General features: G+C 40.5%; 1 protein-coding gene across 4 annotated transcripts in view; it reads left to right on the plus strand.

The window, feature by feature from the left end:
• The first annotated feature begins 307 nt into the window (after positions 1-307).
• The window catches only part of OSBPL8 (oxysterol binding protein like 8), a 214993-nt gene continuing 203070 nt past the window's right edge, over positions 308-12230 (plus strand). Inside the window, exon 1 of one of the 4 annotated variants that reach the window (XM_027842484.1) lies at positions 308-391. The gene's annotated coding sequence lies outside the window, so the exon portion shown is untranslated. Of the gene's footprint in view, positions 392-677; positions 697-11510; positions 11530-12230 lie in introns of those variants that run through there. The other 3 variants (XM_027842488.1, XM_027842485.1, XM_027842487.1) reach the window with 3 other exon arrangements.

Raw genomic sequence — 12230 nt, forward strand, 5'->3', positions numbered from 1 at the left:
TGTGAAGCGGCGCCGGACTGTGGCAGCTGGGGTCCGCAGGGGAGGCGGCGCGGCCGATGACAGCATTGTCCCGCGACGCCGTCCTGGCCGGGAGTTGCTGGCAGCGGCCGCGGCAGTAGCGGCGGCGGAGGCAGCCCCGGCATCTGGCGCTTCGGCCGCCGGGAGGGACGGAGCGAGCGGCAGCCGGAGGGAGCGAGGTCGAGCCCGAGCCGGGCGCGGAGCGGGCCAAGGCGCCGCCGCCGCCGCCGCCGCCGTCGCTTCCTCCTCCTCCTCCTCCTCTCGGGCCGCGCCCCTCCGCGGGCTGGCTCCCCGAGCCGCTGCCTCGGTCCCTGGCGGCGAAGGGAAGTTGCGCGTCCCTGGCCCCTGCAGCCTCCCCGGGAGCCCCGCGCAGGTGAGTGCCGAGACGGGGCCGAGGGCCGGGGCGGGCGAGGGCGAGTGGACACCGCGTGCGGGAAGCCCTGAGGAGGAGAGGGCGAGGGAGAAAGCCGAGCCGGGGCCGGGGTCTGCCTCCCTCCCACGGCGGGCTCGCGGCCCCCGCCCCCCGCGGCTTGCTGTCACCCGCGCGCCTTGGCCGCGCTCCCGTTGTCCTGAAGGCGCAAACGGTGCGACCCCAGCCCCGCCGGGGGCCGTCGGACGAGGGGAGGGGCGCCCCCGCGCTTGGGTTGGGGTGCCCTCTCCCCGAGGACGGAAGAGCAGGTGGGCAGCTCTCCGCGTGGGGGAGGGAAGGCATTCTCTGGGTTCGTTGTATTCCACACCCCAACTCCCGCAACCCCCACCCCATTTCCTCCCTCCGGATCCTCGGAGAAAGCCCCAGCCTGGGCGGGGGGAGAATTTTTGTTTGTTTCTTCCCCTTCCGGACAGTCGCCCCTGACATTGATTTTGAGTGAGATGTGCCTTCCTAGACGTGACTCAGATCATGTCATCTCAGTCGACCCCAGGTAGCCAAACTGCTGTTAATTGGACCTGGAAGGGACCTTAGAGGCCATTTAGTCCCACCCTCTCACTTTACAGATGAAGAAACTGAGTCCCAGAGAGATCGGAATCCTAGGGATCATAGTTCTAAAGCTGGAAGGGACCTTAGAGGGCAGTCTAGTACAATCCTACTTCATTACACAAATAAAGAAACTGAAGCTCAGAAAGGTTAAAAGTGACTTGCCTCAGGGCCATCATAGGTTGTACTAGAGGCAGAATCCCTGTACTACCTTTTTTTTGGGGGGGGGGAGAGTGAGTTGGGAGGAAAGGTGGAATAAATGTACCAGGCTGAGAAGACTGTTCCGAGAGAAACAGACCTTAAATATTAAAATGGAAATTTTTATTGAATTCTAGATTGTCTTCCTCCTCAGACTTGCAATAAGTCCTCACAAGATTATAGACTTACTAGCTGGAAGGGATTTTAAGAGAGTGTGTAGTCCAAACCTCATTTTACAAATGAGAAAACTGAGATCTATAGCGTTTGAGTGAATTGCCCAAGATCCCAAAGGTGTAGTAAGTAGCAGAATAGGGAATTGTAGGTAGGTCTTCCAAATTCAGAACTTCTGCAGCTGCCTCAGCAACTTACAGATGACCTCTATTTTATGTTATTTTTCCCCAATAATCTTTTTAAAGATTTCTTTTTTAGGAGCAGCATCAAGTAACGTTTTACGCTGAATGAAATGCTAGTTAGACTTCTTGAAGTACTTACTTAAACTTAATCATGCTGAGGAGAGAATAGTGTCCATTTTTTTTCCTGACATAAATTAGATATCTGCTCTGCAGTGAAATTTTCATTAAGAACATACAAGTGTGTTAAAAGCAGTTCAGGCCAAGTAAATTATAACATTACTTTAAAATTCCTCTATTTAGAAAACAACATGCAATTTACAAATGTTCCTAGATCAAATAGTCAGCACCTCATTATTGAGCATCTGCTCCATGCTTAGCATCTGTGGGAAGGTACAGAAGAAAACAAAGTCCTACCTTTTAGGCCTTGAAGAAATTTACTTATCAAGATTGCTGAGTACAAATTTCACAGTCAGTTTTATTTAAAGTGATATGCACTCAAGTGGTTAAATACCTATTTAATTAATGTTACATATGACCTGTTAATGTAACATTTGCTGTTTCTCTAAATTCTCAATACTGTTACGTTTTATTTCCTCTTATATAATGATTTTCATGGTGGTGAATGGGCATATTTCTTATTTCTACTTGTCATCCATGCAACTGTCAATAATCTTTTTTCTTAACTTCCAAGACTTTATACTTGGTGTTCCTGCCATTCTAACCTATTCTTTTTGGTTGTCTTTGCTAGATTGTCTTCCTCCTTCCTACTGTTTTGAATCCTCTTTCTCTACACACTCTGTCAGTGATCTCATTAGCTACCATGGCTTTAATTATATTCTCTGTGCAACTGACTTCAAATTCTATAAATCTGACCTTAAAAATCTGTTTCCTAAACTACAGTCCTAATTACCATCTGCCTGCTAAACATTTCTAACTTAGTAGGGCCAAAGGGGAAGTTAATATTTTCTTCTTCCCCTTTCCTCCCCACCAAACCTATCCTATATCTTCACTTCCTTATTTTTGTTGAAATCATTCTTCTGTTCATCAGATTAGAAACCATGGAGTCATCCTTGAATCATCCCTCTCCCTCAATTCTCATTTATAATTAGTTGTCAAGACTTGTTGATTTTATCTTCCCTATATGTCTCATATCTGTCACCTTCTTTCTGCATAGAAGCTTCTATCCTGGTTCAGGCCCTTGTCACTTATGTCCAGTAAATAATCCAGTAAATAGTCTAGTAAATTGCAAAAGCCTCTTCATTAGGCCTCTGCTTATAATCTGTCCTCTTGCCAGTCTCTTCGCACAGCCGCCAAACTGATCTTCCTCAAATGCTGATCTCTCCATGTTACTCACCTGCTCCGGAAGCACCAGTGACCTCTTATTGCCTCTGGTATAGAGGACAAAATTCTTAGCCTGATATTTAAACCCCTCGATAATCTGGTTCCTACCCACCTTTCTGAAATGATTTCATATTATTCCCCTTCATTCTCTGTGTTCCGGTAAAACTGGCTTGCTAGCTAGTTAACTCCGGCCTCCCTGCTTTTGTAGAAGTGGTTCCTGAGGTCTTGATTCCAGAGGTCATTACCTCTCCCTTCACAGCATACCTCAGCTAACATCTCCTGCAAACCTCTTCTGTTTCCCTCCTTATTGTTAGCCCAGTCTCATTCTTGAAATTACTTCATGTTACTTTGCATATGCTTTGTTTTTATTTAGTTGTGCACAAGTTGTATCCTTCCAACAGTCTTTAAGGCCCTTTAAGACAGGAACTGTCTTTGTTTTCTTTCTGTCCTCAAGCCCACCGCTATGTCTCACACTAAGCAGATGCTTAATATGTTTGTTGAATTTAATAAAGAATTCTGAGAGTTCTAGTTTCTTGACTCACGTTTTGGAGTCATTCAAGATCTTGAAGATACACCAGAAATTTTAGATGTTAGGTCATCAGGGGCAGCTAGGTGGTGCAGTGGACACAGCGTCAGTACTAGTGTCCGGAGGCCCTGAGTTTAAATGTAGCCTCAAACACCTGACACTGGCTGTATGATGCTAGGCAAGTCACTTAACCCTGATTACCTCGACAAAAAAAAGATACTAGGTCATCAGTTGTTTAAACCAATTTAGCAAAATTACATGTATAAGTATGTACTACTTTATGATTCTGTAGCATGTTAGAGTGGAAAGTGTGTTAGAGATGAAGTCGGGAAGACCTGGATTTACATTCTGTCTCCAGTTACCATGATCTAGTAAGTCGCTTTACCTTTCTGGAGCTTTTCCACTTCATTCAAAAATGGATTATGATAACACCCGAAGCACCTTCCTCAACAGTTGTTATGAGGATCACATGAGATAGTTAAATATAGAACTTAAAGTGCTATGTAAATGTCAGCTGCTATTATTAATTATATTTTTGTTCATGATAGTAGCTCAGTAAGACCTTGAATGCAGTTATTTTAATTAATTTTTTTATTGATACATTTTTTGACATTTCAGTCACACCTCAGTAATCCTCCTCTCCCGTGGGACCTTCTCTCCAGAAACCTGTTAAACAAATTCAGTATGTCAGTTGTGACTGATAATGTGACTTTACATTTTCTGGTTTACTGTATCTTAATAGAAAGAGATTTTTACCTTCAGTCATATAGATATGATATTGACCATTGTATTTGAGTTGAAGAGTGCTAGTCTTGAAGTTAGGAGAACCTCATTTCAAATCCAATCTTAGATACTTCACTAGTTGTGTGACTCTGGGAGATTAATTGCTCTTAGCCTCAGTTTCCCCATCTGTAAAATGGGAATAATAATAGCACATAACTCACAGAGTTGTTGTCAGGTATCAAATGAAAAAATATATGAAAGTACTTTGTAGACTTTTAAGTGCTTTATGAATGTTAGCTATTATTACTACTCATTGTTTTTGTGTGGTCTTTATTGTAGTCACTATGCACATCTTCCCATGTTTTTCAGAATTCTTCATATTTATGTTCCACCGTTGTGCAATAATATATTACTTTCAGATACCACAATTTATTTAGCTATTGCCCAGGATTATTTCCCTTCATTTTATTGATCCTCTCTTTTTCTGTTTTGTTAACGTATATTTATAAGGATATGATTTTGCCCCTGAGAGGACTTGCTTTTGCAGCATCTCAGAAATTTTGGTATTTGGTTTCATCTTTATTAATATAATACCCTGATCATGTAATGCAGTGTATCTATATCTTTGTGATGTGGGAAAAGGGGCTAGACCTGCAGTCAGATCTATTTGTCATTATTGTGTTATGGGTTGTAATGGATGTATTTACTTTTTCTGACTTTTTATATTTGTTTGCAGTCTCTCTGTAAAAGTTCCACGTAGTGTTGAGAAACACATATATTCTTTAGTGATTCCAATATAGAAGTGTCATAAATCTTTAACTCTAGTTTCTCCAACAATTTGTTCAATTCTGTATTTTTTCTTTTGCTTATTTTTGTGATAGACTTGTCCCAAAGTGAGGGAGGAACACTGAAATCTCCTGCTAGCATTGTTTTACTGGCTAAGTCTTTTTGTAGTTCAGTTTATTTTTCCTTTATGAATTTAGATCCTAAAGCACTTTTGAAGCCTTTAAGTTTAATATTGATATTGGTTTGTTGTTTGTGATTCTTTTAAGCATAATGTGTGTTTCTTGTTTATCTCTTTATGTTGTGAATGTTTGTTTGGCTTTGCTTGATAGCGTGATTATAACCTCTGGTTTTTGGATTTACCTGATGCATGGTAGGTTTTTTTCCAGCCTCTCCATTTTTGTGGAGGCAGCTGGTGGTGAAGTGGATAGAGTGCTAGGCCTGGAGTCACAAAGACCTGAGTTTAAATACAGCTTCAAACACTTACTGGCTGATTGACCTTGGGCAACTCACTTAACCTCTGTTTGCCTCAGTTTCTTTAACTGTAAAATGGGCATAATGATAGCACCTACTGTTTGCAGGGTTGTTTTGAGGATCAAATGAAATATTTGTAAAAAGCACTTAACAGAATGCCTGACATATAGTAGGTGCTATATGAATGCCTATTCCCTCCCTTCCCTCTTTTTTTTAAATGTATCTTTGGCAAGTGACCTGATTATAGGGTTTTGTTTTATTATCCAGTGTGTTGTTCTTTTTTGTTTTATTGTATTGTTTAATCTGTCTACAATAAAGTTACGAGAGTTAGGTTTATATTTTACCCTATTTTTCTCTAATTTTTTTTAAGGATTTTTTTCCCTCTGCTGTAAACATAGTCCTTTGTCTCTTCAATTACTTTAGCTTAATCTATTTTATGGCAACCATATTTAAGCCCTTCATTTTATAGGTGACTAATTAGAGGCCAAGATAGTGGAAATGACTTGGCATGGATCTCACAGACTTAGTGGTAGATAGAATCTGCAAATAGTTATAAAATGCCTGCTCCATTCAGAGCTCTGTGTTAGGTAGTTGGAGGTGTAGGTTCCTGCTGTAAAAGGAGCTTTGCAGGCCAGTAGGGAGATAAGCTATAGATAAGAGTTTATGGTTCTCTTTCCTCATGACCATGAAGGAGAGGCACTGGGTGTGCTGGCAAATATTTAACAGCTGATTTTCCTGAGAGGAAAATGTACCCATGACATACTTGTAAGTTTAATCTGCATAATTAACATTTTCTCCATCACTTCCTTAAGACCCAACAAGCAACGAAACAATAAATTAAGCCTTGATTTGTAGCATTTGCCAATTTCCAAGCCGTAAAACTGAATATTTAATAATGGACCAGCTCCAGCACAACTCACTGTATTAGTGTGTATTTTTGTGCTGGAAGGGACCTCGGAGATCATCTGGTCCTCTTCCGTCTGGAGAAGTTTAGTTTCCTGCCCATGGTCACAGAGCTTATCATTGGCAGAGTTGGCATTATACTCAGGCCCTTTCACTGCAGATCTAACCTTTTCTCCGACATCACGCAGATAGAGATTCATAGCATTTCATGATCCATGTATTTGAGAGTTACAAAACAAAGTGCTATGTGAAGTGGCATGGGATTGTGGCATCAAAGGCCTTCTAACATGAGGGAAGAATCGTATCAAGGGGCAGTAAAGCTGTTCTAGAGGACATGGCATAGGGATGGATAGGAACCCAACCTGTAAAGGTAGGGAAGGCGGTCATTGCAGTCATAGGGAACAGTAAGAGCAGAGGCATGGTTTGGATCATGTGTTTGTATGACCAAAGAATACAGTGTCTTTTTGAGAAGCAGAGAATTGCCCCGTTTGGCTGGAATACAGAGTTAAGACGAGAGGAGACAGGGAAATAATATGAAATAAGCCTGGGATGGGAGAGTGGTGGAGGGGATAGAAGGCTAGGCTCGGAGTAAGAAAAACATCTGTTCAGATATTTAACAAGCTGTGTGATATTGGGTAATTCATTTAATATCTTTCATCCTCAGTTCCTTCAATCTGTAATATAGGGATAATAGTACCTACCTCACAGGGTTGTTGTGGCTCAAATGATATGACATATATAAAAGGCTTTATGAACCTTAAAGTGCTTCATTAGTCAGTCGTAAGTTTTAAGTGCCTACTGTGTGCTATCTGAATGCTAGCTACCATCGTTATTATCTCTCCATGTTCTGTATGCAGGATAGCATTAGAGATTGTTACAAGCTTTGCCAGATCTAGGTAAATTCTACGATATCCTGTTGCTCTACTATTAAAAAATTCTGTTAAAAAAGGAAATGAGGTTTGTCTGGTATTATCTGTTCTTGATGAAATCATACTAGTTTTATTTTTTTAAAAGTCTTTTTGAACATCATTCACATTTCAGTGGCTCCTTGCCTTTTTCTCTTTCTACCTCCCCAGCCTCTCAAGTAAGAACTAATTTGTTTTGTATGTGCTTAATACACAGTCTCTAAAACTGTGTGCCTCATGCTGCACCTGTGGTCCATTGCTTCTTTGCCACGATGCAGGATGCGTCTTCACCAGCTGTCCTAGCTAGGGTATGATGAGCCAAAGTGTTTTGGCTTTCATAGTCAAGTCACATCATTGTGTGCTGCCTTGTTCTGTAGTGGGACCTTTTATTTCTCTCTTCCTTCTGTGCTTTGTCTTTCTCCTAAATGAAAATACTGTGACCTATGAATACTAAGATCTAGAATACTTAAAATTAATCTTGTTAGACGTGAGTCTTTTAAAAGTCTTAAATAGTTACTTTTTATTCCTGGGAAATTTGTTCTGAAGGGAAACTTTACTTTGGTTCGCTCTAATACTCAATATTGACATATATAGAGCTTTATCCCCCCAACCTTTTTTCTGATGTGACCTTGATTCTGATGATAACTTTCTCCTGGAGAATAGCCAGAATGATTAAATCTGTTAGATGCAGCTAGGGTCTTCTCACTTCCAGTATGTATAAGAGTATATGGAAGTATATCAGTCTATGAGGAGCAGAAGGAGTTTCAGAGACTTGCCGAGGATATTAATGCCAGGAGTCCTGGGCCTGTCTGCCAGGAGGCCTGGGTGAGCTAGTTTAGGCTCAGCCAGTCACTCATTACAACTCCCAGATGGAAGGGAGTCTGTTGCTCCCTATGGTTTGCATCCTGAATTTTTGTCCTGTTACTGTGTCGTATCACTACCTTCCAACCACAGGACCCCTTTGTCTTTGGTTTTACAGCAGGAACGTCTCCCCCCAATCCCTCTACTGCATTCAGCTTACCATCAGGTTCTTGTTTGTTGTCTGTTTCATTTATGGAGGAGGAATGAGCATGTGGAGGAGGAATAAACATACCTTTCTGGATATCATCTCCTGCCACTGGTGGCTGCATGGAAATGGGATTTCTGGAGTCTTAATATTGCAGGTTTATGATTAAAAAAATTCAGGCCAGAGTTTTGCAAACTTTCTTGGATTTAGGAGCTGAATGAAATTTTAAAAGTTTTTTTTTAAAACTTATTTTCTGGTCTTTTTTTATTTTACAATTTAAAATTCTAAACTTAAATGTAAAAAAAAATTGAGAATTTTTGCATACATAGTAGAACACAAAAAGAAGAGAGTGTATATGATACCATGATTCTTTCATCTACCTTGCTTTTTAAAAAAAGGATATAATAAATTCCACATATTACTTTGAGAATTGTCTTGCTTATTTGTGCTTCTTTTTTTTTTTTGTGAGGCAATTGGGGTTAAGTGACTTGCTCAGGGTCACACAGCTAGTAAGTGTCAAGTGTTTGGTCTGAGGCCAGATTTGAACTCAGGTCCTGCTAACTTCAGGGCTGGTGCTCTATTCACTGCGCCACCTGGCTGCCCCTTATCTGTGCTTCTTTTTGAACTTCCTTCTATTTTCTTTTGTGCATTTAAAAGAAGTTTCAGTTGGCCACTTTATTTTGGCATCATGAAGGCTACCCCTCTCCCTTACCCCTAACTGCCTCTCCTCATACCTATTAACACTGAAAGGACCTGAATACCGTGTGTCACTGGATGGAATACATTTTTTTTATCCATATGACAAAGAAAATAGAGATACCAAAATGGAAAACTATTTCAAAATAAAATTTTTGAGTCAGTTGACGCACCTCATCCTTCTAGTGTTTGAAACATTCACAGGGGTGGGTGTGGGGAGAGAGAGAAAGAGAGAGAGAACACTTCTTGTAATAAACATATTCAAACGTCTTAAGGCCATGAAGTGACCATATCTAAATGTGTATCTTTCTGTACTTTGGATCTACTACTTCTGTTAGGAGGAACCAGCTTCATCATAAGCCTGCTGGAGACATGGTTGGTCATTCAAAATTGTTTTCTTCTTTACGTGGTTGTTGTCTTTGTATGTATTGTTCTAGATCTGCCCACTTCGCTCTGTCACTACCCAATTCTCTGAAATAGTTTCGTCATTTCTTAAAGCAGCTCATTAATATTCCATTATATTCATATACCCCCTTAGATTGTAGTTATTTTTCCCTTTTAATCCCCCCTTTAGGATCAAGAAATTTGTTTTGCTTCTGATTTTTTCTTCCCTGGTATTATCTTCTTTCTTAACCTTCCATCCTGTCTACCTTTTACCCTGTTGAGTTTGATGTATTTCTACACGTGTGCTTGCGTTCCCTCCCTTGTCTGTTTCAGATAGGAATGATGTGCATTGGATGTTGGATAGAGTGCTGGTCTTGAAGTCAGGAAGTTTCATTTTCCTGAGTTCAAATCTGCCCTCAGTTATTTACTAGCTGTATGACCTTGGGCAAGTCACGTAACCCTGTTTGTCTCGGTTTCCTTGTCTATAAAAATGATCTGGAGAAGGACATGGCAAACCACACTAGTGTCTGCCAAGAAAACCTCAAATGGAGTCGTGAAGAGTCAGACAACTAAAACGACTGAACAACAACAAACGGCAATCCCCTGTCCTTACTTCATATTTGTGTACTTTTTCACATATGAACTTTGAGAAATATCAAGTCTCACTGTCTGACCTCCTTTTTACAGTAGAGCAGACCTGCACAACCGGTGGTGGCTTACAGCCCACAGGCATGCCAAAGGATTTCAGGTGGCCCGCAGGCCACACAAGTTGTGCAGGCATGCAAAATAGAGTATTCCTTAGATGAGGCCTTGTTGCATCTTTGAGGTGCAGAGTGCTTGATTTTCAGGTCTTGCTATGGCATCTCTGAGCAGAGGGGTTTAAATCGTTGTTTTCTTGCTGTATATGAAAGAAAAATTTACCCCAAAGTACCCCCAATATAATTTTAAAGAAGTGAAGTAGTCAGAGTATAAACTATCTGCTCTGTTTCATTTTAGGATTTAGTACCATTTTTAGAAATTGAGAATTTAAGCAGTCAAGCATATTTGTGCATCATTCTTTATTTAAAAACTCTGTCTCTAGATGTGTGTGCCTCTTTTTTTCCCCCCAGTATAAAAACTGCAAAAATATTGTTACAAGGTCTTCATACGTTTTATAAACATATGAATCAATTTCTTGGTGTGAGCCTGTATGTTTCGTGCTTTGTTCTTTCCATTTACAGCTTCATATACTACAGGGATGCCTTAAAATTGACTTAATAATGTCCCTCACGCATTTTGAAATTCACAGGTACAGTCAAGGTTGACAGTGAATGTGAAAGCATTTTGGAAACTGTAAAACATGATACAAATACAAGCTATTACCACAGCATTATGTAGCTTTGATATTAGGAGAGACATTAGAGGGTATGCTATATTCTCTAAGCACCATCTGTACCGGTTATGCTCCTTTATGATACCCTTCAAAAGAAGAAGTATTTAGTCTTTGAAGTTCTTCAGTAACTGGGAAATCAAGTCCTTGTAAGATAGCTTTAATTCTTAGGAAATTTCCTCCTTCTCTTGTACCATTAGTCCTAACTCTGCTCCCAGGGCCTCACAGAACAAGGTTGAACATTATTCTCCACTAATTATGTTTTCTTTTTCCCAGCCTAAACATTCCTTGTTCCTTCACCATTCATAGTCCAAACTCTCTCATTTTCCTTCTTGTCTTCTGGTATCTGTAGAGAGCATAGTAAATAGTATTGGATATGGAGTCAAGAAGACCTGAATTTAAATCCTTCCTCAGACTCTTACTAGTTGTGTAACTCTGGGCAAGTCACTGAACTCTCTGGGTCTCAGTTTCCTCATCTGTGAAATGACGGAGTTGCGCTAGATGGTCTCTAAGGCCTGTCCAGCTCTAAATCTGTGATCCTCTAATTCAACTTGTCATTAGTGTTCCTAAAATATACCTAGAACTTGATAACATACGTGTTACCTAGATGTGTTTTAACCAGGGCAAAGTATAGAGGAATAATTGTCGTCCTTGTTATGGATGCTATTATGAGTGCTTCTTAAATTTACTTTAGCTTTTTTTGAATACCTCATCACCCTGTTTCATCACATTTCTTACTTTATTTGGATTTCTAACAGGATCAAGTCCTTAACCTTAGGATTGGAAGTATGATTGAAAAAGTTGAAAAGTTAAAGGTCTTGAATTCAGTGGATTGAAAGACTGTTTGAAGTATTTTTTAACTATGTAAGAAAACAAGGTGAATATTTAACAACATAATTTATAAGAAACACTTATTTACATTTACATTGTATATATGTGTATATCACTATACAAATTCTTGTGTTCATATGTGTATATTCCTACCTAAATTACTCTTTAAGCTGCTTTTACTATTTTGGTTGTACCAGAATTCACTCAGTTTTCCATATTTGAAATCATGGCGTTATTTTTGAGTCTTTCTCCTCCTTCTTTTCTCATAGTGTTACTTGGACCTGGCTACCTGACATTGGTCTCTTGCATCTTACTCTTCCTCTTGATTCCCATTACCACAGTCTGACTTTACTACCTACTTGGACTATGGCTGATGCAGTAGCCTGCTAATTGGTCTCCTTGCCGTAAGCCTTTGCCCACTCCAGTCTATTCTCCACACAGTTACCAAACTGATATTCCCAAAGCACAGGTCTGTCCCTGTCACTCTCCTACTCAGTAAACTCCCCAAATCCTTTCTTGAGCTTTGAAAGCTCTTCCTATCCTGACTTAAACCTATTAACCAACCTTAATGTATGTCACTCCTTTTCCCTCACTATGTGATGAAGCCAAACTAACCTTCCTGCTGCTTCTCACAAATGACACTCGTTTCCCATATCTTTGTCTTTGTACTGGCTTCCCCCCAAGCCTGAAATGTCCTCTTCTCCTCCCTCTACTGTTTAGAATCCTTAATTTCCTGAAAAATTTTAC

This window comes from Vombatus ursinus, unplaced genomic scaffold, assembly GCF_900497805.2.
Source record: "Vombatus ursinus unplaced genomic scaffold, bare-nosed wombat genome assembly UNPS02014874.1, whole genome shotgun sequence".
NCBI classification, from domain to species: Eukaryota; Metazoa; Chordata; class Mammalia; order Diprotodontia; family Vombatidae; genus Vombatus; species Vombatus ursinus.